This window comes from Arachis stenosperma, chromosome 3 (assembly GCF_014773155.1).
Source record: "Arachis stenosperma cultivar V10309 chromosome 3, arast.V10309.gnm1.PFL2, whole genome shotgun sequence".
Classification (NCBI taxonomy): domain Eukaryota; kingdom Viridiplantae; phylum Streptophyta; class Magnoliopsida; order Fabales; family Fabaceae; genus Arachis; species Arachis stenosperma.
Window position 1 is genome coordinate 159786378 of NC_080379.1, and position 25916 is coordinate 159812293.

Below are 25916 nucleotides of genomic sequence, written 5' to 3' on the forward strand. Positions count from 1 at the left end.
GCCGTGCTGTGACAGAGCATTTGGACCTTTTTCACTGAGAGGATGGGATGTAGCCATTGACAATGGTGATGCCCTACATACAGCTTGCCATGGAAAGGAGTAAGAAGGATTGAAGGAAGGCAGTAGGAAAGCAGAGATCCAAAAGGGACAATTCATCTCCATGCACTTATCTGAAATTCCCACCATTAATTTACATAAGTATTTCTATCCTATTTTATTTATCTTTTAATTATCTAATCTCCCATAACCACATGGATAAGCCTGACTGAGATTTACAAGATGACCATAGCTTGCTTCATACCAACAATCTCCGTGGGATCGACCCTTACTCACGTAAGGTATTACTTGGACGACCCAGTGCACTTGCTGGTTAGTTGTGCGAAGTTGTGAACCATGGCATTGACACCAAGTTTTTGGTGCCATTGCCAGGGAAAGAAAAAGCAATGAATTTTACAAAATGCAATAACATATGAATCACAATTTCGTGCACCAAGTTTTTGGCGCCGTTGCCGGGGATTGTTCGAGTATGGACAACTGACGGCTCATCTTGTTGCTCAGATTGGGTAATTTTATTTTATTTTATTTTGTTTTATTATTCTTAAATTTTGAAAAAAATTATATTACTTATCCTGTTCTTCAGAATTTTTAAGAATGGATTCTAGAGTTTCTTGAAGCATGTTGAAGCTTGGCTGGCTGTAAAGCCATATCTAAATTCTTTTGGACTGAGGCTTCAAAACCATCTTCATAGAGGCAAACTAATTTGAATATTAGCTGTATGCTAAAGCTTGGCTGGCCATTGGCCATGTCTAGTGTTTTGGACTGGAGCTTTCATTGAAAGCTTGGCTGGCTATTAAGCCATGTCTAATTCCTGGACCAGAGCTTTAGACTAACATTGCGAAGATTCCTGGAATCCTTATTAAAAATTTTGAATTTCTTATTTTCTTTTTCTTATATGTTTTTCAAAAAAAAATCAAATAAAATACAAAAAAAATTAGAAAATCATAAAAATAAAAAATATTTTGTGTTTCTTGTTTGAGTCTTGTGTCAAGTCATAAGTTTGGTGTCAATTGCTTGTTCATCTTTTTCCTGCATAAAATTTTCGAAAAATTAATGCATTCATGGTGTTCTTCATGATCTTCAAGTTGTTCTTGATGAATCCTCTTGTTTGATCTTCATATTTTCTTGTTTTGTGTTGTATGGTGTTTTTCATATGCATTCTTGCATTCATAGAGTCTAAACATGAAAAATTTCTAAGTTTGGTATCTTGCATATTTTCTTTACATTGAAAATTTTTCAAAAATATGTTCTTGATGTTCATCATGATCTTCAAAGTGTTCTTGGTGTTCATCTTGACATTCATAGTGTTCTTGCATGCATCATGTGTTTTGATCCAAAATTTTCATGCATTGAGTATTTTCAGTGTTTTTCTCTCTCATCATAAAAAAATTCAAAAAAATATCTTATCTTTTTAAATCTTATCTTTTTAAAATCTTTTTCAAAAATCATATCTTTTCCATTTTTTTTCATATTCGAAAATTTCAAAAATCTTTTTCAAAATATTTTCAAAATCTTTTTCTTATCTTTACATCATATTTTCGAAAATTGCATCAAAAATTAATGTTTTGATTCAAAAATTTCAAGTTTGTTACTTTCTTGTTAAGAAAGATTCAAATTTTAAGTTCTAGAATCATATCTTGTGATTTCTTGTGAGTCAAGTCATTAATTGTGATTTTAAAATTCAAATCTTTTTCAAAACAAATTTCAATCATATCTTTTTAAAACCATATCTTTTAAAATCATATCTTTTCAAAAATATCTTTTCAAATCTTATCTTTCCAAAATCATATCTTTTTTTAATCATATCTTTTCATATCATATCTTTTTCAAACTTTAATTTCAAAAATCTTTTCTAACTTTTTATCTTTTCAAAATTAATTTTCAAATCTTTTTCAACTAACTAATTGATTTATTTGTTTGTTTTATCTTTTATCTTTTTCAAAACCACCTAACTACTTTTCCCTCTTCAATTTTTGAAAATATCTCACCTCTTTTTCAAAATTCTTTTTAATTAACTAATTGTTTTAAATTTTAATTTTAATTTTATTTCTTCCTTTAATTTTCGAAATTACTAACCCATTTTTCAAAATTATTTTCGAATTTCTCTCCCCCTCATCTCTTTCTATTTATTTTATTTATTTACTAACACTTCTCTTCATCCTAAAATTCGAACCCCCATCTCTCTGAGTTCGAATTTTCTTCTTCTCCTTCTTATTCTTCTTCTTTTCTACTCACATAAAGGAACCTCTATATCTGGACAAAGAGGATCCCTATTATTATTTTCTGTTCCCTTCTTTTTCATATGAGCAGGAGTAAGGACAAGAACATTCTTATTGAAGCAGATCCTGAACCTGAAAGGACTCTGAAGAGGAAGTCAAGAGAAACTAAAAATCAACAATTCAGAGAAACCTCAAAAAAAAAAGAAAAAAAAAGAGAAAAGGGAAGACAATAAGCTTCCACCTCCGAGTCATGGGAGATGGAAAGACTCATCTAAAGGGTTTATAGCTCAGTAGTAGAATATTTGACTGCAAATCAAGAGATCCTTGAGATACCTAAGGGGATAAATTATCCTCCACACAACTATTGGGAGCAAATAAAGATAAGAGCACTAAAATCACTAGGGATCAAGCAACAGAGGCAAGGAAGAGACATAAAGGAGCCCAAAAAGCATCAATGGTCCTTCAAGAAGGCACCACCCTCACTAAGGTGGACTCATTCCTTGTTCTTAAATTTTTTTTTCTCTGCTTTTCATTTTTTTATATGTTATATGTTTATCTATGTTTATGTCTTTATTACATGATTATTATTACTTAGTAACTATGTCTTAAGGCTATGAATAATTCTATGAATCCTTCACCTCTCTTAAATGAAAAATGTTTTTAATTCAAAAGAACAAGAAGTACATGAATTTCAAATTTATCCTTGAATTTAGTTTAATTATATTGATGTGGTGACAATACTTTTTGTTTTCTGAATGAATGCTTGAACAGTGCATATTTTTGATCTTGTTGTTTATGAATGTTAAAATTGTTGGCTCTTGAAAGAATGATGAACAAAGAGAAATGTTATTGACAATCTGAAAAATCATAAATTTGATTCTTGAAGCAAGAAAAAGCAGTGAAAAAGCAAAAGCTTGAAAAAAAAGAGAAGAGTGGCGGAAAAAAATAGAAAGGAAAAGAAAAGCAAGCAGAAAAAGCCAATAGCCCTGTTCATACCCTGGGTCGAGCAGTCCGACCCGGGATGTTCAGGACAACCCGACCTCTCCTCAAAGAGCTCGGCCAAGTCACAGAAAAGCCCAAATGAAGGGCCCAAATAGAGGAACGCGCCCCAAATCCAAGGGCAGCCCAAGCCCATAGAGATAAAGGCGGTTCCCTTAAAGATGACCTCACTTAAAGATAAGATAAAGATAAGATAAGATAACTAACTTATCTTATCCGCAGGAGGCCACTTCTCACCATTATAAATACACTGGAGCACCCAGGTATAACTCATACTCTGATTCTACTCAATACCTGTTTAATACCCTTGCTAACTTAAGCATCGGAGTCCCTTGCAGGTTACCCCCACCCTTCGGTGACAAAGGATCAACAGCATTCTCAGTCCCACAAGTCGGACACACCAGCTCCGGCTGCTATACACCTACCGGACACGTCAGCTCTGACCAGCACAGAAGATCTCGACCGAGATCGACCTATAGTTTCAGGTAACCCTCGGAACATTGGCGCCGTTGCTGGGGAACCTGGAAGTCATCCCATCAACATGGCGGATGACCATGACAACGACCATGACTCAGGATTGGAAGATAGAACGCCGCATAAAAATGTGGATACTATACTCAAAGATACGCCAGAACCCAACGGAGACAAAAATCCATCAAATCCAGGAGCAATAGAAGCGCTTCAAAATCGATTGGAGCAACTTGAGAAAGAAGCCCAACATCAACGTGAAAAAGAAGAAGATCTACGTCAGGAGATAAGGCGGCGCCGAGAATTAGAAGACAAACTTATAAAACTTGAAGCTGATCTTAAAACCAAAGCTACTCGGCCATCCACAGAAGACAGCCCTCAGAAAGATCAAGATCCATTCACCAGAGAAATTATGAAGACCAAAATCCCAAAGGATTTCAAACTTCCGGATATGACGCTGTATGACGGCACCTCAGACCCCAACCACCATCTCAATAACTTCAGAAGTAGAATGTACCTCACTGATGCCTCAGATGCAGTTTGCTGCAAAGCCTTTCCAACAACTCTCACCAAGACAGCCATTAAATGGTTCGACAACCTGCCTCCAAAATCCATCTCAAGTTTCGACGACTTGGCCAAACCGTTCTTGGCCCGATTCTCCATACAAAAGGACAAAGCCAAACACGCACCCAGTCTACTCGGGATCAAGCAAGGAGATCGAGAAAGTTTTCGCAACTACATGGAGAGATTCAACAAAACATGCATGGACATACAAAATCTACCGACAAAAGCTGCCATCATGGGCCTCATAAATGGCCTACGAGAAGGACCATTCAGCCAATCTATATCAAAAAGATACCCGACATCCCTAGATGAAGTACAAGAACGAGCGCAGAAGTACATCAAAATGGAAGAAAATTCTCTACTTGGCGAAGCCTCAAGGTCCGGTTCTGCCTACCGAAATAAAGAATCCAAGAAAAAGGAAGATCGCTCCGGAGAGAAAATAAAAAAATATCACAATTACACCCCTATTAGGGTATCCTTGGTAGACGTTTACAGAGAAGTCTGCCATATGGAAAAAATCTCCCCAGCTCGGCCACTCAAAGGCAAAAGAGGAGGGAGAAATCGGAATGAGTACTGTGAATATCACCGACTTCGAGGGCATTCCACCAACGAATGTTTCGACTTAAAAAACGTCATAGAAAAATTAGTACGAGAAGGAAAGCTAGATCGGTTCTTGGCCAACCGGGACGAAGAACCAAGGAAAAGAAGGAGGGATGAGGATGTCGGACGATCTGAACGATCGCCTCGCACACCGGAAAGACATGTCCACGTGATATACGGTGGATTTGCTGGGGGAGGAATCTCCAAATCATCCCGCAAGCGACACCTCAAAGAGGTATACCATGTCGAGGGATAGAAGGAGACGCCAGACATCCCGGCAATCACGTTTACCAAAGAAGATGTATCCGGAATCATCTCGGGACACAACGACCCCATGGTCATTACGATCATATTAGCAAACGCCAGCCTCCACCGTACACTAATCGACCAGGGAAGCTCTGTCGACATCTTATTCAAAACTGCCTTCGACAAACTCGGCCTAGAAGAGAAAGAGCTAAGAGCATACCTAAACAGCTTGTTCGGACTGGGAGACGTCCCATTTTAACCACTGGGATACGTGTCGCTGCATACAACCTTCGAGAAGGGGAACCAATCTAAAACACTCAAGATAGACTACATCGTGGTCGACGTAAGCTCAGCCTACAATGCCCTGATAGGTCGGACAACGTTAAATCAGCTCGGCGCAATAGTTTCAACTCCGCATCTATGTATGAAATTTCCAACTGCAGAAGGGATAGCTACAATAAAAGCAGATCAAAAGATGGCGCGTCACTGTTACAACGAAAGTCTAAACCTCCGAGGCGAAGCAAGAGAGTTCCACACAATCGAATTCGGTGGAGCTCAGAGACGAGAAGAGCTCCGACCACAACCCGAAGGAGAAGTAGAAAGAGTCCAGATTGGAGACACCTCGGATAAAACAACTAATATTGGCACAATCCTGAAAAGAGATGCAAAAGAATCATTGATACAATTTCTGTGAGATAATGTTGATCTCTTCACATGGAAAGCTGCTGACATGCCGGGCATAGATCCCGAACTAATGAGCCACAAGTTAGCAGTCTACCCAGGCTCCCGACCGATACAACAAAAACGAAGAAAACTTGGGCCAGAACAATCTCAGGCTGTAGAAGAACAAGTGCAAGCACTACTAGAGGCAGGGTTCATAAGGGATGTCAAATATCCACTATGGCTAACAAACGTCGTTTTGGTGAAAAAATCAAATGGGAAGTGGCGAATGTGCACCGACTACACCGACCTCAACAAAGCCTGCCCAAAAGATCCTTACCCACTCCCAAGCATTGACGCTCTAGTAGATGCTTCATCAGGATACAAGTATCTCTCATTCATGGATGCATACTCGGGGTACAACCAGATACCAATGTATCCGCCAGACCAAGAAAAGACCTCATTTCTTACACCTAAGGCAAATTATTGCTACATCGTGATGTCTTTCGGCTTGAAAAACGCAGGAGCCACTTATCAAAGGCTAATGAATAAAGTCTTCTCAGACCACATCGGAAAAATCATGGAGGTCTACGTGGATGACATGTTGATAAAGACACAAAGCAAAGAGACATTGCTAACCGATTTGATTCAAGTATTCAATACCATAAGGAAGCACGGCATGCGACTCAACCCGGATAAATGCACCTTCGCAGTGGAAGCAGGTATATTTTTAGGATTCATGCTCACACAAAGGGGAATCGAGGCAAATCCAGATAAATGCCAGGCCATACTCAACATGAAGAGCCCAACCTGCGTCAAAGAGGTACAACAGCTCAATGGGAGGTTGGCAGCCTTGTCCAGATTCCTAGCAGGATCAGCAATAAGATCCCTCCCTTTCTACGCTACCTTGAAGAAGGGAAAGAACTTCGAATGGACAGCGGAATGTGAACAAGCTTTCAAAGACTTCAAAGAATTCTTGGGGCAACCACCTATCCTATCTCGACCACAAGAGGGAGAACCACTCATGCTATACCTCGCAGTAAGAAGTCGGGCAATAGCCTCAGCGCTGATTCGAGAAGACGAAAGAGGACAACAACCCGTCTACTTCATTAGTAAAGCACTACAGGGGTCAGAGCTGAACTACCAGAAAATAGAAAAATTTGCATACGCTCTGATACTCACATCTCAGCGACTTCGCCCATACTTCCAGGCACATACCATCAAAGTTCGGACCAACCAGCCCATAAAAGGGATATTACAGAAAACAGATCTGGCAGGAAGAATCCTACAATGGGCAATCGAGTTGTCCGAGTTCGACCTCCAATATGAGGCACGGACAGCCATCAAATCACAATACCTGGCCGACTTCATCACAGAATTCACAGATATCCCGGAAATCCCCATAGAATGGAACATATACGTCGACGGATCCTCAAATAAAACAGGAAGCGGTGCGGGTGTAATAATCGAAAGCAACCAAGGAACTCAACTTGAGCTCTCCCTTAAATTCGGATTCCCGGCCTCGAACAATCAGGCGGAATATGAAGCGTTATTAGCCGGTTTGAAGCCGGCTAGGGAGGTTGGAGCTCGAAAACTCAACATCTGCAGCGACTCACAAGTTGTTACCTCACAAATAACAGGAAGCTACCAAGATAAAGATCCGACCATGAAAAAATATTTGGATAAAACCAAAGAATAGCTCAGACAACTCGGAGAATACAGGATCTACCACATTCCCCGTGAGCAAAATGCCCGAGCTGATGCACTTTCAAAATTAGCCAGCACCAAACCAAGGGGCAACAACAGAAGTCTCATCCAGGAGATACTACAGAACCCGTCAATATCGGAAGAAGAAGTCCTAGCCATAATAGGTTGGGATCAAGGATGGATGACCCCCATAATTAACTACCTCAAAACAGAAGCACTTCCTACAGATAAAAAGGAGGCAAAGAGGTTGAAAAGAGAGGCACAGTACTACACTATGATAAACAACACATTATACAAAAGAGGGATCTCAACACCTTTGTTAAAATGCGTACCAACTTCTAATACAAAGGAAGTATTGGAGGAAGTGCACAGCGGCATGTGTGGTAATCATCTCGGAGCCCAAGCCCTCACCAAAAAGGTACTCAGGGCAGGATTCTATTGGCCAACTCTACAAAAGGAGGCTACAGAGTTTGTCAGGACATGCCCACCATGCCAGAAGCATGCCAACTTTCACATCGCCCCACCAGAAAAACTCATCAGCGTAATCTCACCCTGGCCATTTGCGAAATGGGGACTTGACCTTCTCGGACCTTTCCCACAGGGATCGGGACAAGTAAAATTCCTCATAGTAGGAGTTGATTATTTCACAAAATGGATCGAGGCAGAACCTTTAGCCAATGCCACCGCTTAGAGAAGTCGAAAATTCCTATATAGGAACATTATTACAAGGTTCGGGGTACCATACTCCATTACAACAGACAATGGTACCCAATTTACAGACGCAGGATTCAGAAAACTAGTGGCCGACTTAAACATAAAACACCAGTTCACCTCCGTCGAACATCCCCAAGCCAATGGACAAGCCGAAGCGGCCAACAAAGTTATATTGGCCGGACTAAAGCGGAGGCTACAAGAAGCAAAGGGAGCTTGGGCCGAGGAACTCCCACAAGTCTTATGGGCGTATCGAACAACCCCTCATTCTACCACAAACGAATCACCATTCTGATTAGCATACGGAGTGGAGGCAATATTCCAATAGAAGTCGAGGAAGGATCTCCCCGAGTAGTCCACTACAATGAACAAGCCAATTCTCAACTCCAAAGAGAAGAGCTCGACCTACTTCCAGAAATCCAAGAAAGAGCTCGGATCAGAGAAAAAGCACTAAAGTGGCGAATGGCTTCCAGGTATAATCAAAAGGTGGTGCCAAGAGACTTCACGAAAGACGATTTCGTCCTATTCCGAAATGATATTGGAACAACTCGACCCGGAAAAGGAAAGTTGGCAGCTAACTGGAAAGGACCTTACTGAGTCACAGAAGTACTCGGAAAGGGCTACTACAGACTGTCCGAACTCGAGGGACGAGAACTCCCCAGATCATGGCACGCCTGTAACCTAAGAAGGTACTATAGCTAGAAAAGGTATAAAGATCTCAAGACGCACTCTTTTTCCTGAAAAAGGTTTTTTAATGAGGCATCAAGATTGAGACTTAAGGATACAGAAAATCCTACCTACATATATATATATTTGCACTTCCTTTAAATAAAATACATTTCAGATATTCTACAAATTCCCAAGACGCATTAATCTGAAGCTTTCATCGTCCGATTATAAAGCAACAGATCGATAGAAAGTGAAGAAAAAATTCACTGTACGATCTCGATAGGAATGATCGATCGACAAAGGTGAAAACGCGATTCATCTAAAGACCGATCATCCCAGGATAAAGTCACCATCTACAAATCGGCAAAGATGAACATAGAATAATGCAAGAAGTTATCGAAAGTGATCCCAAAAAAGGAGCCTGACGAGGTCCTATGGATTGCTATATAATAACTTAAAAAGACTGGTCGATACCAAAAAATCTGACCAAGTCATCCCAAGTTATCAGCAAATCCCTGGAAAGAGGTCTGGCCAACCCTATTAAAGAGAAATTGATATAACTTAGAAGAGATCGACCTAACGAAGTCGGTCTCCTACAAAACAAGTTGTAAAAGTAATCCCTGAAAGAGACCTAACAAAGGTCCAAGAAAGAGGATTACAAAAACAACTTAGAAGAGATCGACCTAACGAAGTCGGTCTCCTACAAAACAAGTTGTAAAAGTAATCCCTGAAAGAGACCTAACAAAGGTCCAAGAAAGAGGATTACAAAAACAACTTAGAAGAGATCGACCTGACGAAGTCGGTCCCCTACAAAACAAGTTGTAAAAGTAATCCCTGAAAGAGACCTAACAAAGGTCCAAGAAAGAGGATTATCAAAACAACTTAGCAGAGATCGACCTAACGAAGTCGGTCCCCTACAAAACAAGTTGTAAAAGTAATCCCTGAAAGAGACCTAACAAAGGTCCAAGAAAGAGGATTACAAAAACAACTTAGAAGAGATCGACCTAACGAAGTCAGTCCCCTACAAAACAAGTTGTAAAAGTAATCCCTGAAAGAGACCTAACAAAGGTCCAAGAAAGAGGATTACAAAAACAACTTAGCAAAGATCGACCTAACGAAGTCGGTCCCCTACAAAACAAGTTGTAAAAGTAATCCCTGAAAGAGACCTAACAAAGGTCCAAGAAAGAGGATTACAAAAACAACTTAGAAGAGATTGACCTAACGAAGTCGGTCCCCTACAAAACAAGTTGTAAAAGTAATCCCTGAAAGAGACCTAACAAAGGTCCAAGAAAGAGGATTACAAAAACAACTTAGCAGAGATCGACCTAACGAAGTCGGTCCCCTACAAAACAAGTTGTTAAAGTAATCCCTGAAAGAGACCTAACAAAGGTCCAAGAAAGAGGATTACAAAAACAACTTAGAAGAGATCGACCTAACGAAGACGGTCTCCTACAAAACAAGTTGTAAAAATAATCCCTGAAAGAGACCTAACAAAGGTCCAAGAAAGAGGATTACAAAAAAAACAACTTAGAAAGATCGACCTAAAGATAAGTTATAAAAGTAATCTCGAAAGAAGAGACCGGACAAAGGTCCAAGAACGAGGATTACAAAAATAACTTAGAAGGGGACCAACATAAAGAAATCGGTTACAAACAAGAGCAAGGAAACCGAGAAACAAGCTGGACCCCCCACATACACGGCCTCAAAAGGATCCAAGCTACAAGCGACAAGCACGAAAGCAACCTAAAAGGGCCAGACAGTAAAATTCCAACAGATATCATGCATAATACGATAAAGCTTCAAGGGGTCACCAAAAGCCAACCTCAGAAAGCTACTTTTTTTTTTGTAAAGTTGCCAAGCAGGCAACTGAAAAGTGTCAGTAATCAAACAAAATAATAAACAGTTCAAAAAACCCACAAAACGGGCTATATACACAAATATCCAAGAAAAAAGATCAACTAAGATCAGGGGCCTTCCCAGCAGCATCAGTATGGGGAGAAGGAGGGGGCGCTAGAAGGAAGGCACAGCATCTACAATTCTATCATCCCGGTTAAGGACCTGGCAGTCCGGATCAGATGGAACAGGAGGCACTGGAGGAGGATCAGTCTCATCATCATCCTGGTCATCAGGGACAATCTTACCATCTCTCACAACATTGTCCAAACTGATGAGAGTCAAGTCGGCATCAGGAGCTACAACCCGGAACTGCTCCATCAGATTCTCGGAGGCAGCAGTTATGCTACCCACAAGGTGACCCTGAAGCTCACCATAATTAACCCGAGCTGTTTCCAAATCCTCCCGAAGATGCATCAATTCCCTATAAGCCGAGACATAGCTATCCTTATGTTTCAATGCCATGTCTTCGGCCAGCTTCAAAGAAGTAGCAAGGGCAATAGAGCTGGCCTTCTCACCCTCCAGTTTCTTCTCCACCTTGGCCAACTTCACCTCCAACTCCTCCTTCAGACCATTGATTCGATCAAATTCTGACTTGGCCTCCTCCATAAAAGATTTGGTAGCATGAACCGGAATCCCCTGAATTGTTCGAAAAATAGCCGCACCCATATGGGCCATCTTCACACTATTTTGGGTGATAAAATACAAATGTTTTAGAAGAGACACGTCGTCCATGGAAAGCCCACCATAGGGGGCAATTTGCTGGTCAACAAACTCAATGGCATCAAAGTCCGGGGCATCCAAGTTAAAAGGCTCGGATGTTTTTTGCTTCTTGCTAGGAGGGGCACCAGGAGCTGCTGTAGAAGATTGTGGAGGATCGACCAGATGAACCCGAGGAATAGGAATTACTTTCCTCGGCCCGGGAGAACTCGGAATAGGAGGTTTAACTGGAGCTTGGGAAGATCCCTCGCCGACCACTTTGGCCGAAATGTTTAAAGCAGCAGTTGCCTTCTTCGCCTTCTTGAAGGCCTTCATGGAGTCATTGTTCTTAGACATCTCTGCAAACACAAAAACAACCACGACAAAGAGTTACAAAAGAGGAACAAAAAAGGAAATAAATATAGAGGCAAGTCGGGCCAATAGACAAACAAATACCCAAAGCAGGCCGAACCAAAGACGAATCGTTCAAAAATCTCTTCGTATCCAGATGGGGAGGCTTCCCCCACAAATCTTCAAGAACAACTACAAAAGCCCGCTCAACCTCACTAAGCATTTCCCATGTGTAACGTGGCACTCTTACATTCTTTTTCCACTCTAGAGGAAAAGCAGGCTCGTCATTTTCATCAAGAAAAAAGGGGCGGGCCCCCTCAAGAGCTCGAACTTTAAAAAAGTAGTTCTTGAAGTCCTTAAAGGACTCATCATACATTGCAAACACTTTATGGCCCTGGGCGGACCAGAAAGAAACCCAAGAAGCTTTCTTTTTTGAAGAACTGCCAGGCTTGGCAGAAACAAACAAGTAAAGAAAAAGAGTCTGGGAAGGTGTTACATCTGGTTCACGACAGAGAAGTTGGAAAATTTTAATAAAACCCCAGGAATTGGGGTGAAGCTGAGATGGAGCAATATTACACGACCATAACAGATTAGTCTTAAAAGCAGTAAAAAGAAAAGAAATGTTCAACTGGCTGAAAAAGTATTCATAAGCATAAAAGAAGGGGCGTTCTCCCTCAAAAGAAGTCGGAAAGCACACTCTCTCGTCAGAATCAGGGGGAACAAGCTCGTAATCCTCCTCACGGGCATTTTACCACAAATCCTATGGCGCTTCCTCAACTCTGTGCAAAATTCAGCATCCACAACAGAAACACACAACAAAACAAGGGAGTCCAGCCAATCAGACATCCCCTCGGAAACTTTGGAAGACATCTCTACAATGTTATTGCGAGAAGACATGAGGCCAATTAATCCTACAAAGTAAGAAAAGAAGATAAGGGTTACTACAAACATCTCGGACAAAGGGAGAAAACAACTCGGTCAGTAGATGAAACAGCGAAAAGGAAAACCCCAAGACTCAAACCAAAGGTCCTGGGGCATCCTTTGGAGGCAGTAGCAAAGCAAGGTTCCCAGAAATACTCTACAGCTTACATCCTAGCATTTCTCAAAAAGGATTCAAAACAACAAACGCTTTTCACCAAAGAAAAACACAGCAAATCATTACAAGCCTGCCAAGCAAAAAACATTCCCAAACATCAAACACGCCAAGCAGAGACCATTAAAGATGCAACCTTTTTTCAAAGATCAGGCAAAAAGCAAACCCCCAAAAGCAAGGAACAGATGCAGATTCTCTGTCAGAAACAACAAAACCCTAGAAAAGCCTCGACGAAAATGCCAAAAAGAGCATGAAAGAAAGCAAAACACGTTTACAGCGAAGGAAACAAGAGCAAAGATCACAAAAAGGTTCAAAGCTTTCAAACATGCAAAATCAGAACTTCACCAAAAAACTAAAGACGAAGCTACGAAAGAAGCAAGAAAGCTAGTACCAACCTGGAAAGGGCAGCGAGCTTCAAAGAAACTGAAGATGGAAATCTGGGAACACCTTCTCACAAAGAAACGCGAACAAAGAACAATGTCGCAGGGAGAAACGTGAAACTCTAGGCGAAAATAGAAGCTCCAGAAACACCAAACGACGCCGCAAACACAGAAAAAAGGAGAAGCGCGAAACAAAAAAAAATAGAAGAGCGGAGAGAACGGAGAAGAGAAGTTATGAAAAGGGCAAAAGAAGAGAAACCGTTTCTGGGCTTTCAAAAATCAAAATAAAGAGCCAAAAGGAAACGGGGCAATTAATGCTAAAATTAAGGAAAGCATTAAACCCTCGCACGTTCCCAAAACACCGATATAAAAGCGCGCACCTTTAGAGGAAACGTTCTACATTCAAAAGATTCTACAAAAAAAGAAGAAATCGACAAAATGCTTGAGTTCGGCTTCATCATGAAAGGATCGAAGTCAAAAACTCGACCTCAACAGAAAGACCGAGCTCAAGCAGGGGCACTGTTCATACCCTGGGTCGAGCAGTCTGACCCGGGATATTCGACAGACAAAGCGACTGACCTCTTCAGGTCAGGACAACCCGACCTCTCCTCAAGGAGCTCGGCCAAGTCACAGGAAAGCCCAAATGAAGGGCCTAAATAGAGGAACGCGCCCCAAATCCAAGGGCAGCCCAAGCCCATAGAGATAAAGGCGGTTCCCTTAAAGATGACCTCACTTAAAGATAAGATAAAGATAAGATAAGATAACTAACTTATCTTATCCACAGGAGACCACATCTCACCATTATAAATACACTGGAGCACCCAGGTATAACTCATACTCTGATTCTACTCAATAACTGTTTAATACCCTTGCTAACTTAAGCATCGGAGTCCCTTGCAGGTACCCCCCCACCCTTCGGTGACAAAGGATCAACAGCATTCTCAATCCCAGAAGATCTCGACCGAGATCGACCTATAGTTTCAGGTAACCCTCGGAACAAGCCCTTAAAACCAAAAGGCAAGGGTAAAAAGGATCCAAAGCAAAAAGAGTGTGCTTAAGAGCTCTGCACACCTCTAACTGGGGACTCTAGCAAAGCTGAGTCACAATCTAAAAAGGTTCACCCAGTTATGTGTCTGTGGCATTTATGTATCTGGTGGTAATACTGGAAAACAAAGTGCTTAGGGCCACGGCCAAGACTCATAAAAGTAGCTGTGTTCAAGAATCAACATACTTAACTAGAAAAATCAATAACACTATCTGAACTCTGAGTTCCTAGAGACGCCAATCACTCTAAACTTCAAAGGAAAAAGTGAGATGCCAAAACTGTTCAGAAGCAAAAAGCTACAAGTCCCGCTCATCTAATTAGAACTAATATTCATTGATATTTTGGAATTTATAGTATATTCTCTTCTTTTAAACCTATTTGATTTTCAGTTGCTTGGGGACAAGCAACAATTTAAGTTTGGTGTTGTGCTGAGCGGATAATTTATACGCTTTTTGGCATTGTTTTTAGGTAGTTTTTAGTATGATCTAGTTACTTTTAGGGATGTTTTCATTAGTTTTTATGTTAAATTCACATTTCTGGACTTTACTAGGAGTTTGTGTTTTTCTATTATTTCAGGTAAATTCTGGCTAAAATTGAGGGACCTGAGCAAAACTCTGAAAGCAAGGCTGACAAAGGACTGCTGATGCTGTTGGATTCTGACCTCCCTGCACTCGAAATGGATTTTTTGGAGCTACAGAACTCCAAATGGCGCGCTCTCAACGGTGTTGGAAAGTAGACATCCTTCCAGCAATATATAATAGTCCATACCTTATTCGGGAATTGACGACGTAAACTGGCGCTCAACGCCAGTTCCATGTTGCTGTCTGGAGTCAAACGCCAGAAACACGTCACGACCCAGAGTTGAACGCCCAAAACACGTTACAACTTGGCGTTCAACTCCAAAAGAAGCCTCAGCTCGTGGATAGATCAAGCTCAGCCCAAACATACACCAAGTGGGCCCTGGAAGTGGATTTATGCATCAATTACTTACTTCTGTAAACCCTAGTAGCTAGTTTATTATAAATAGGACTTTTTACTAGTGTATTAGTCATCTTTTGGCCATTCGGTCTTTTGATCATTCAGGGGGCTGGCCATTCGGCCATGCCTGAACCTTCATCACTTATGTATTTTCAATGGTGGAGTTTCTACACACCATAGATTAAGGGTGTGGAGCTCTGCTGTACCTCAAGTTTTAATGCAATTACTACTATTTTCTATTCAATTCTCTTTATTCCTATTCTAAGATATTCGTTGCACTTCAACTTGATGAATGTGATGATTTGTGACACTCATCATCATTCACACCTATGAACGCGCGTGATTGACAACCACTTCCGTTCTACCTTAGACCGGGCGCATATCTCTTAGATTCCTTAATCAGAATCTTCGTGGTATAAGCTAGAATTGATGGCGGTATTCATGAGAATCCGAAAAGTCTAAACCTTGTCTGTGGTATTCCGAGTAGGATTCTGGGATTGAATGACTGTGACGAGCTTCAAACTCCTGAAGGCTGGGCGTTAGTGACAGACGCAAAAGAATCAAGGGATTCTATTCCAACCTGATTGAGAACCGACAGATGATTAGCCGTGCTGTGACAGAGCATTTGGACCTTTTTTACTGAGAGGATGGGATGTAGCCATTGACAACGGTGATGCCCTACATACAGCTTGCCATGAAAAGGAGTAAGAAGGATTGAAGGAAGGCAGTAGGAAAGCAGAGATCCAAAAGGGACAATTCATCTCCATGCACTTATCTGAAATTCCCACCATTAATTTACATAAGTATTTCTATCCTATTTTATTTATCTTTTAATTATCTAATCTCCCATAACCACATGGATAAGCCTGACTGAGATTTACAAGATGACCATAGCTTGCTTCATACCAACAATCTCCGTGGGATCGACCCTTACTCGCGTAAGGTATTATTTGGACGACCCAGTGCACTTGCTGGTTAGTTGTGCGAAGTTGTGAACCATGGCATTGACACCAAGTTTTTGGCGCCATTGCCAGGGAAAGAAAAAGCAATGAATTTTACAAAATGCAATAACATATGAATCACAATTTCGTGCACCAACTGCCTGGTGCAGCTTGTATTCCAGACAGACTTTGAGAAATCATATTGACTTGCTGAGTCAATATTTTGTTCTGAGCCAATATGGCATTCAGAGTATGAATCTCAAGAACTCCTTTCTTCTAATTTGTCCCATTGTTCACAGGATTCCTTTCAGAAGTGTACATGAATTGGTTATTTGCAACCATTTCAATGAGTTCTTGAGCTTCTGCAGGCATCTTCTTCAGATGAAGAGATCCTCCAGCAGAGCTATCCAATGACATCTTGGATAGTTCAGACAGACCATCATAGAAGATACCTATGATGCTCCATTCAGAAAGCATATCAGAAGGACACTTTCTGATCAATTGTTTGTATCTTTCCCAAGCTTCATAGAGGGATTCACCTTCCTTCTGTCTGAAGGTTTGGACTTCCACTCTAAGCTTACTCAATTTTTGAGGTGGAAAGAACTTTGCCAAGAAGGCATTGACTAGCTTTTCCCAAGAGTTCAGGCTTTCTTTAGGTTGTAAGTCCAACCATATCCTAGCTCTGTCTCTTACAGCAAAAGGGAATAGCATAAGTCTGTAGACCTCAGGGTCAACCCCATTAGTCTTGACAGTGTCACAGATTTGCAAGAATTCAGTTAAAAACTGATGAGGATCTTCCAATGGAAGTCCATGGAACTTGCAATTCTGTTGCATCAGAGAAACTAATTGAGGCTTAAGCTCAAAGTTATTTGCTCCAATGGCAGGGATAGAGATGCTTCTCCCATAGAAGTTGGGAGTAGGTGCAGTAAAGTCACCCAGCACCTTCCTTGCATTGTTGGCATTGTTGTTGTTTTCGGCTGCCATGTGTTCTTCTTCTTTGAAGATTTCTGTTAGGTCCTCTACAGAGAGTTGTGCCTTAGCTTCTCTTAGCTTTCGCTTCAAGGCCCTTTCAGGTTCAGGGTCAGCCTCAACAAGAATGCTTTTGTCTTTGCTCCTGCTCATATGAAAGAGAAGAGTACAAGAAAATATGGAATCCTCTATGTCACAGTATAGAGATTCCTTAAGATGTCAGAGGAATAGAAGGAAGAGGTAGAAGAATTCGAACTTATCAAGAAAGATGGAGTTCGAATTGTGCATTGAGGAGGACTGTTAATCCATAAATAGAAGGATGTGAGAAGAGGGGAAGAAAATTTCGAAAATAAATTAAAAAGATTTTAAAAACATTTTGAAAAATACTAATTAATTTTCGAAAACTAAGAGTGGAAAAGAAATCAAGTGATTTTTGAAAGAGATTTTGAAATTAGAAATAAAAAAGATATGATTGAAAACTATTTTGAAAAAGATGTGATTAAGAAGATATGATTGAAAAGTTATGGTTTTAAAAAGATGTGATTGAGAAGATATGATTTGAAAAACAATTTAAAAAGATTTGATTTTGAAAAATTGATGACCTGCCTAACAAGAAAGATATGATTCAGAAATTAAACCTTTCTCAACAGAAAAGGCAACATACTTGAAATGTTGAATCAAATCATTAATTGTTAGCAAGTATTTTTTGATTGGCCCGGGTAGGGCTAGGCGAACGCCTCTGTCTCTGAGGCTAAAGTTGCCTTTTTAGGCATCGTTTCTTTGCTTGTCTCCATACAAATATTCACGTGTGAGAAAGTCAGGGAGAGAGTTTGAGTTGCCCTTGATGTGCTCAATATCAAAATCAAAAACGCTTAATATAGCTTGCCATCTGGCAAAAACTTGTTTTGATGCAAGATTTTTAACATCATTTTGTAAAACATCTTTAGCCGATTTACAGTCAACTCGGACTAAAAATTTTTGATTGAGTAAGTCAGATTGAAATTTTGTAATGCATAAGACAATGGCTAAAATTTCTTTTTTGATAGTGGAATATTTTTGTTGAGTAGTATTCCAATGTTTTGATGTAAATGCAATGATACATTCTTTATCATGCAATTTTTGTTTTAAGATACCACCATATCCTAAATCTGAGGCATCAGTTTCCACTATTTTGAATGCATGAGGAACAGGTAGGTATAGACAAGGAAGATTGTGGACTTTGGATTTAAGAAATCTGATAATATCAGAATGTTTGTCCATCCAAGGTGGATGATTTTTCTTAAGCCTATCATGGAGGGGCTTAATGAGATTGTTAAGATTCGGGATGAAATCTGAAATATAATTGAGACATCCTAGGAACCTCTGGAGCTGAGGTTTATTAAGGATATAATCTGGAAACTTTTCTGCAAACAAAATTGATCTTTCAATAGGAGTTATTGTTCCTTGGAAAATCATATGACCAAGAAAGCGGATTTTTGTCTGAAAAAGAACAATTTTTGATTTAGAAACAGCATGTCCATTTTTCTGGATGATGTACATAAAAGTTTTAACATGTTTGAAATGATTATCTAGATTTTGGGAGAAGATTAAGACATCATCAATATAAATGATTGCAAAGTTTGAGTATGGGTTGAAAATATCGTTCATGATTTTCTGAAATTCGGAAGGGGCATTTTTCAGACCAAAAGGCATTACATTCCATTCATATTGCCCAAATGGAACTGTGAATGCTGTTTTATATCGGTCTGATTCAGTGATTTGGATTTGCCAAAAACCGGACTTCATATCAAATTTTGAAAAAATGTTTGCTGAGTTTAACCTATTAAGCAAATCCTTTTTGTTTGGGATGGGGTAACGAATCCATTGTAAAGCTTGATTCAAAGGTTTGTAATTGATGACAAGCCTGGGAGTTCCTCGTTCTATCTCAGCTTTTTTATTAACATAAAAAGCAGAGCAAGACCAAGGACTCTTGCTAGGACGAATTAACCCTTTATCCAAAAGATCTTTAATTTCTTTTTGACAATGCTGTAAAAGCTGCTCATTCATTTGAATGGGGTGAGCTTTTGTAGGGATTTTTTATTCTTTGAAATCTTTTTCATAGGGAAGATAAACAATGTGTTCTTTCCTATTCCAGAAGGCATGAGGCAAATCAGAACAAATAGACTTTTCAATTTGATTTGAAAGATTTTTTTTCTTGAATCTTTGGTTAAGTAAGTTGTGATTCAAGGATTTTGAAAGAGATTTCTTCTTTTAAAAAATAAATCTGTCTGGTTTTGGATTCAATTAGGTTTAGAGATCTTTGTTTTGGCGAGTCTAAGAACTCAAAGAAAGTTATCTGTCCTCCCACAAAAGAGGTAAGTCCAGAAAAATCTCCTAGATATGGAAACAAAAGATTTATGAAAGGTGTTCCATAAATCTAATTGAATCCAAAACCAAACAGATTTATTTTTTAAAAGAAGAAATCTCTTTCAAAACCCTTGAATCACAACTTACTCAACCAAAGATTCAAGAAAAAATAAAAAATCTTTCAAATCAAATTGAAAAGTCTATTTGTTCTGATTTGCCTCATGCCTTCTGGAATAGGAAAGAACACATTGTTGATCTTTCCTATGAAAAAGATTTCAAAGAATCAAAAATCCCTACAAAAGCCCGCCCCATTCAAATGAATGAGCAGCTTTTGTAGCATTGTCAAAAAGAAATTAAAGATCTTTTGGATAAAGGGTTAATTCGTCCTAGCAAGAGTCCTTGGTCTTGCTCTGCTTTTTATGTTAATAAACAAGCTGAGATAGAATGAGGAACTCCCAGGCTTGTCATCAATTACAAACCTTTGAATCAAGCTTTACAATGGATTCGTTACCCTATCCCAAACAAAAAGGATTTGCTTAATAGGTTAAACTCAGCAAACATTTTTTCAAAATTTGATATGAAGTCCGATTTTTGGCAAATCCAAATCACTGAATCAGACTGATATAAAACGGAATTCACAGTTCCATTTGGGCAATATGAATGGAATATAATGCCTTTTAGTCTGAAAAATGCCACTTCCGAATTTCAAAAAATCATGAACGATATTTTCAACCCATACTCAAACTTTGCAATCGTTTATATTGATGATGTCTTAATCTTCTCCCAAAATCTGGATGATCATTTCAAACATGTTAAAACTTTTATGTACATCATCCAGAAAAATGGAATTGTTGTTTCTAAATCGAAAATTGTTCTTTTTTAGACAAAAATCCGCTTTCTTGGTCATATGATTTTCCAAGGAACAATAACTCCTATTGAAAGATCAATTTTGTTTATAGAAAAATTTCCAGATTATATCCTTGATAAACCTCAGCTCCAGAAGTTCCTAGGATGTCTCAATTATGTTTCAGATTTCATCCCAAATCTTAACAATCTCATTAAGCCTCTCCATGATAGGCTTAAGAAGAATCCTCCACCTTGGACGGACAAACATTTTGATATTATCAGATTTCTTAAAACCAAAGTCTGCAATCTTCCTTGTCTATACCTACCTGTTCCTCATGCATTCAAAATAGTGGAAACTGATGCATCATATTTAGGATATGGTGGTATCTTAAAACAAAAATTGCATGATAAAGAATGTATCATTGCATTTACATCAAAATATTGGAATACTACTCAACAAAAATATTCCACTATCAAAAAAGAAATTTTAGCCATTGTCTTATGCATCACAAACTTTCAATCTGACTTACTCAATCAAAAATTTTTAGTACGAGTTGACTGTAAATCGGCTAAAGATGTTTTACAAAATGATGTTAAAAATCTTGCATCAAAACAAGTTTTTGCCAGATGGCAAGCTATATTAAGCGTTTTTTATTTTGATATTGAGCACATCAAGGGCAACTCAAACTCTCTCCCTAACTTTCTCACACGTGAATATTTGCAGGGAGACAAGTAAAGAAACGATGCCTAAAAAGGCAACTTTAGCCTCAGCAAGAGGCAGAGGCATTCGCCTAGCCCTACCCGGGCCAATCAAAAGATCTGGATCTAGCACCCCAATAGGATCATCTACCCAACAGCCTACTCAACAATCTGGGTCATCTACCCAACAACCCACTCATCAATCCATTGAACCGACAAACAACCAAGCCAAACAAACTAAGGTAAACTATGCCTTCCCAATTGAAACTCTCTTGGCCTTACAAGACCAGGGTCTCACTAAACTCAACAAAAAGTCTTGGGCTGACATTTGCAGCGAGTCAGATGAAGAAATTGACTTAGCTCAATTGATATCCCAAATGGCCAATCATAAAACAGCCATACAAATACCAAAAGAAAAGGCTATTATCCAAACATCCCAAACATCCTCAACCTCTACCAAAACACAAAAAGCCCAAACCAATTACATGTCTACAAACAAAACCTCAAGCATTATCCATATGGAGCCTGAATTCTGAGATAGCTCGCCAAACAAAGTCATCCCAAAGATTTTTCCTACTGGGTTCAACTTCAGGCCTTTAGCACCCAACAAAACCCGCCAATTTTACGAATTCATCTTAATAGATACTAACTCAGTATCTATTAAACATTACAAGGATAAAAGCAATCCTGAATTTATAACCCATTCAACTATCCAAATCCTCAGAATTTTGTCCCTAAAACAATTTGGGAACAACCTAAACAAAATTCAAAAATTTTCTCAAAATTATGACCCAATAGGTTTTAATTATTGGGACTACATGGAAGCCTGGACTAAAGTATTTTGGTTTCAAAATACCCAGTACAGACATTCATGGTTAATCTATTTTAAAAGAAAAACCAATTATGTTTTTCCAAATTGGTTCTACCAATGGTGGGACTTCTTTGGGTCAATCCCAGAAATTCTACCCTCACCAACAGATGAAGGGTATAAACTTTTTCAATCAAAATTTAATAGTCAAGAATCATGTATTCCTGTAATGTTAAAATTTTTCTCAAATTTTTCACTAGCATGGATATTTTCTTGGCAATACAAATATGCAAAATCAGACCACTACAAATCACTTCCAATCCTACAAAGGCATGGTTACGTAAAATGGCGGTCTCAATTTGATTCATCAATGGCCTATCCAGATAAGGTCAAAGAATGGTTCAAAAACAATCCACACATTCAAAAGATTTCAGATCCGAAAACGGCTTCGTTTCTCAATCAGAGAGCTCAAATAGCTGCAGCCCTTGTAGGAGCTCAATCAAAAGAATCCTTGACAAAACACCTTCAGCAAATCATGCAGATGATCGAAGAAGATGAAAAACACAAAGAAAATCCTACTTCGTCAGCAGAATCCTCAAGCGGTTATAATCAAAATGAAGATGATTGCTTTGGAATTGACCTCGGAGAAGATTAGCCTTTAATCTCAAAATTTATGTAATCACTAAATTCAAAATCATATCAACCTGTACTGTAGGAATAGTACCGGTCATTTTCACCTGTATTGTAGAAACAGTAGTATCTTCAATTATAAAAGGAGGCCTTGTTCTCATTGTAAGGCACCCTTTAGTTTACAAACACATAGAGAGAAGTTAGTGAGAGAAGCTCTGAGAGTTCCCTTGTAAGCTCTCCAGCTCTTCTTCTTCCCTCTTCTTTCTTTTCCAATCATTCAATAAAACTTCAGTTCTTCATTTTCGTATTTTCATATTTACTTTTCTGCATCTGCATATGTGTGCGGACTACCGCCACATCTAACCTCATACCTAACCTGCATATGCGTGCGGACTACTGCCGCATCTAACTTCATATTTATTTCCTTGTTCTTGCATCTGCATTCATTTTTCTGAAATTTGCTTTTGCCACTATATATATATATAGCTTCAGCATAATGCTATTCTTGCTTTTTCAATACTCAGAATAAATACATCAATGGGAGATTATAAAATTAAACAATCTAGAAGAAAAAAAATTAATCTGAACAGAATTTGAAACCTTGTCAAAATTTTCAAGTGTCTTAGTGGATTCTCTTGATGAAATAAACACATCCTCAATACCAGCGAACTACAGTACCTTCTTTGGAACCCTCATACTCTATTGATATAAAACAGTAGGCAAGAATAAAATATAAGGAGACATCTTCAATTATATATAAAAGTCATGAAACTTCAATGCTAACAAATCCGTATAAGGCATAACAAAGTCATAGTATCCCCTATTTTCTAATTTCAATCATGATTAAACAAAAATTTGAACCTCTTGAAACCTAAATTTGTAAATTTCCTCCATAGAGATTACGTGTATCATAGATATAAAAATAAAAAAATTGAAAAAGAAAGAACAAAGATATACCATACATGGCTTGAGTGATTGATTTGAAATCCATGAAAGTTTTGGTTGCTTTATCATGATAGCTCTGAATTAGAATGATCAGATCGCGATTTGACTGCAGAATGTGAAAAGAATAGAATAGATTAGGGTTCATACCCATAAAAGAGAGGAAGAGAAGGACGACAAGGGGAACGACGAACGGCAAACGGCGAACAGCAAACGTCGAACGGCGAACGGCGAACGGTGAATAACGAACGGAGAACAGAGAACGGCGAATGCAAACTGTAGTGTGGTGAAGGCTACGCTGTGGTGATACTTTCTCATGTCAAACAAGGCGTGAATAGGATAGAAGAAATAGGAAGTAAATGAGAAAGAATGAGAGATATAGACTCAATATAGTAGCTAGTGACGGATAAAAAATTTGATGCAAAAGTGTCACAGTATTACTAAATAGATACACTTATTTTAAGTGTCGTAAAATAAGTGTAGCTATATATTCAATTTGTTTTCGTGCTAGGAAGGCCCATATCGCATTGCCAAAGTTCTTGGAAATGAGGCTTACATACTTCAAACATTAAAGGCAACAATGTCCTGGGTACTTGGAATATTCCGTCATTAAAATTATATCAAAGTTAAAATTGTATGAATGGTGAATGAAGGTACTCTTTTTTCTACTCATGAGGTTTTTCCCCACATTGGGTTTTGCTCAAAGAGGTTTTAATGAAGCTAGACGCCCACATATTTTTCTTCTCTATTTTTTTTATATTTAACATGATATACATCAGACACTATTGTTCTCTTTATGTCACACTTTCACAATCTATTTATCACTACAAACCAACATCAAAACAAAGTTGGAACAATTTATCAACTAGCCATTATACGTTAAACTATTATAAAATAGCAAATCATACTTGCAGAAGTTTCATACTCGGACTCTGTTCATATGACAAAAACAAACCGATAATATAAATTGACGACATAACAAACATTCAAAATTTAAATTTCAAAGTTCTACATAATAACTAATAGTGTTAAGTATGATTTTGGTCTCTAAGGTAGAGGCTGAAATTTTTTTGTTTCCAACCTTTTTTTGCTTATATCCCTAATGTTTAACTTAGTTTTAAAATCATCTTTTTTATCAAAATTTTAATTTTTTATTGTCAAATTATCCCTAACTAAAAAAATATAAAATAATACTAAAAAAACAGGTTAAAAGAAAAGGGGAAAGGGAATCACGTTGGGGGTGTTTCAAGGAAGAAGAGGGGGAAGAGAATGTGGGGAAGGGAAGAGAATCCGCTACCGCTGTTCCTCGCTGCTCGGCGTTTCTCCTCGTTGTTCGCGTCGTCACTGCTAGATCTCCATCATATGCCACCTCTACTTCCACTACCATCATCGTCCTCCTTCATCTTCTCTGCCTTTATCGCCACCGCCACCACTCCTTCTGCACCATCCTCACCCTTAGCCTTCCATCACTACCACCGTCTCCAGCAGTGCACTACTGGTGTGCGAAATTGTGATCACTACTTTTCACAACTCAAATAATCCCTAGTAATGGCCCCAAGAACTTGGTGCTCAATACCATGGCATAAACACAACTTTGCACAACTAACCAGCAAGTGCACTAGGTCGTCCAAGTAATAAACCTTACGCGAGTAAGGGTCGATCCCACGGAGATTGTTGGTATGAAGCAAGCTATGGTTACCTTGTAAATCTTAGTCAGGCAGACTCAAATGGGTATAGTGATATACGAATAAAGCATAAAGATAAAGATAGAGGTACTTATGTAATTCATTGGTAGGAACTTCAGATAAGCGTATGAAGATGCCTTCCCTTCCGTCTCTCTGCTTTCCTACTGTCTTCATCCAATCCTTCTTACTCCTTTCCATGGCAAGCTTATGCAAGGGTTTCACCGTTGTCAGTGGCTACCTCCCATCCTCTCAGTGAAAACGTTCCTATGCTCTGTCACAGCATGGCTAATCATCTGTCGGTTCTCGGTCAGGCCGGAATAGAATCCAGTGATTCTTTTGCGTCTGTCACTAACGCCCCGCCTGCTAGGAGTTTGAAGCACGTCACAGTCATTCAATCATTGAATCCTACTCAGAATACCACAGACAAGGTTAGACCTTCCGGATTCTCTTGAATGCCACCATCAGTTCTTGCCTATACCACGAAGACTCTGATCTCACGGAATGGCTGGCTCGTTTGTCAGGCGAGCACTCGGTTGTCAGGCGATCAACCATGCATCGTGTATCAGGAATCCAAGAGATAAACACTAGAGCCTCGTTTGCTTGTAGAACAAGAGTGGTTGTCAGTCACTTTGTTCATGAGTGAGAATGATGATGAGCGTCACATAATCATCACATTCATCATGTTCTTGGGTGCAAATGAATATCTTGGAC

The 25916-nt window shown here is 39.1% G+C and overlaps 1 non-coding gene across 1 annotated transcript; it reads left to right on the forward strand.

Moving 5' to 3' along the window:
* Window positions 1-16751: 16751 nt before the first annotated feature.
* On the forward strand, window positions 16752-16859 carry LOC130972468 (small nucleolar RNA R71). Its single transcript, XR_009083634.1, has one exon. It is a non-coding gene; the product is annotated as a small nucleolar RNA R71 (small nucleolar RNA).
* Window positions 16860-25916: the final 9057 nt, after the last annotated feature.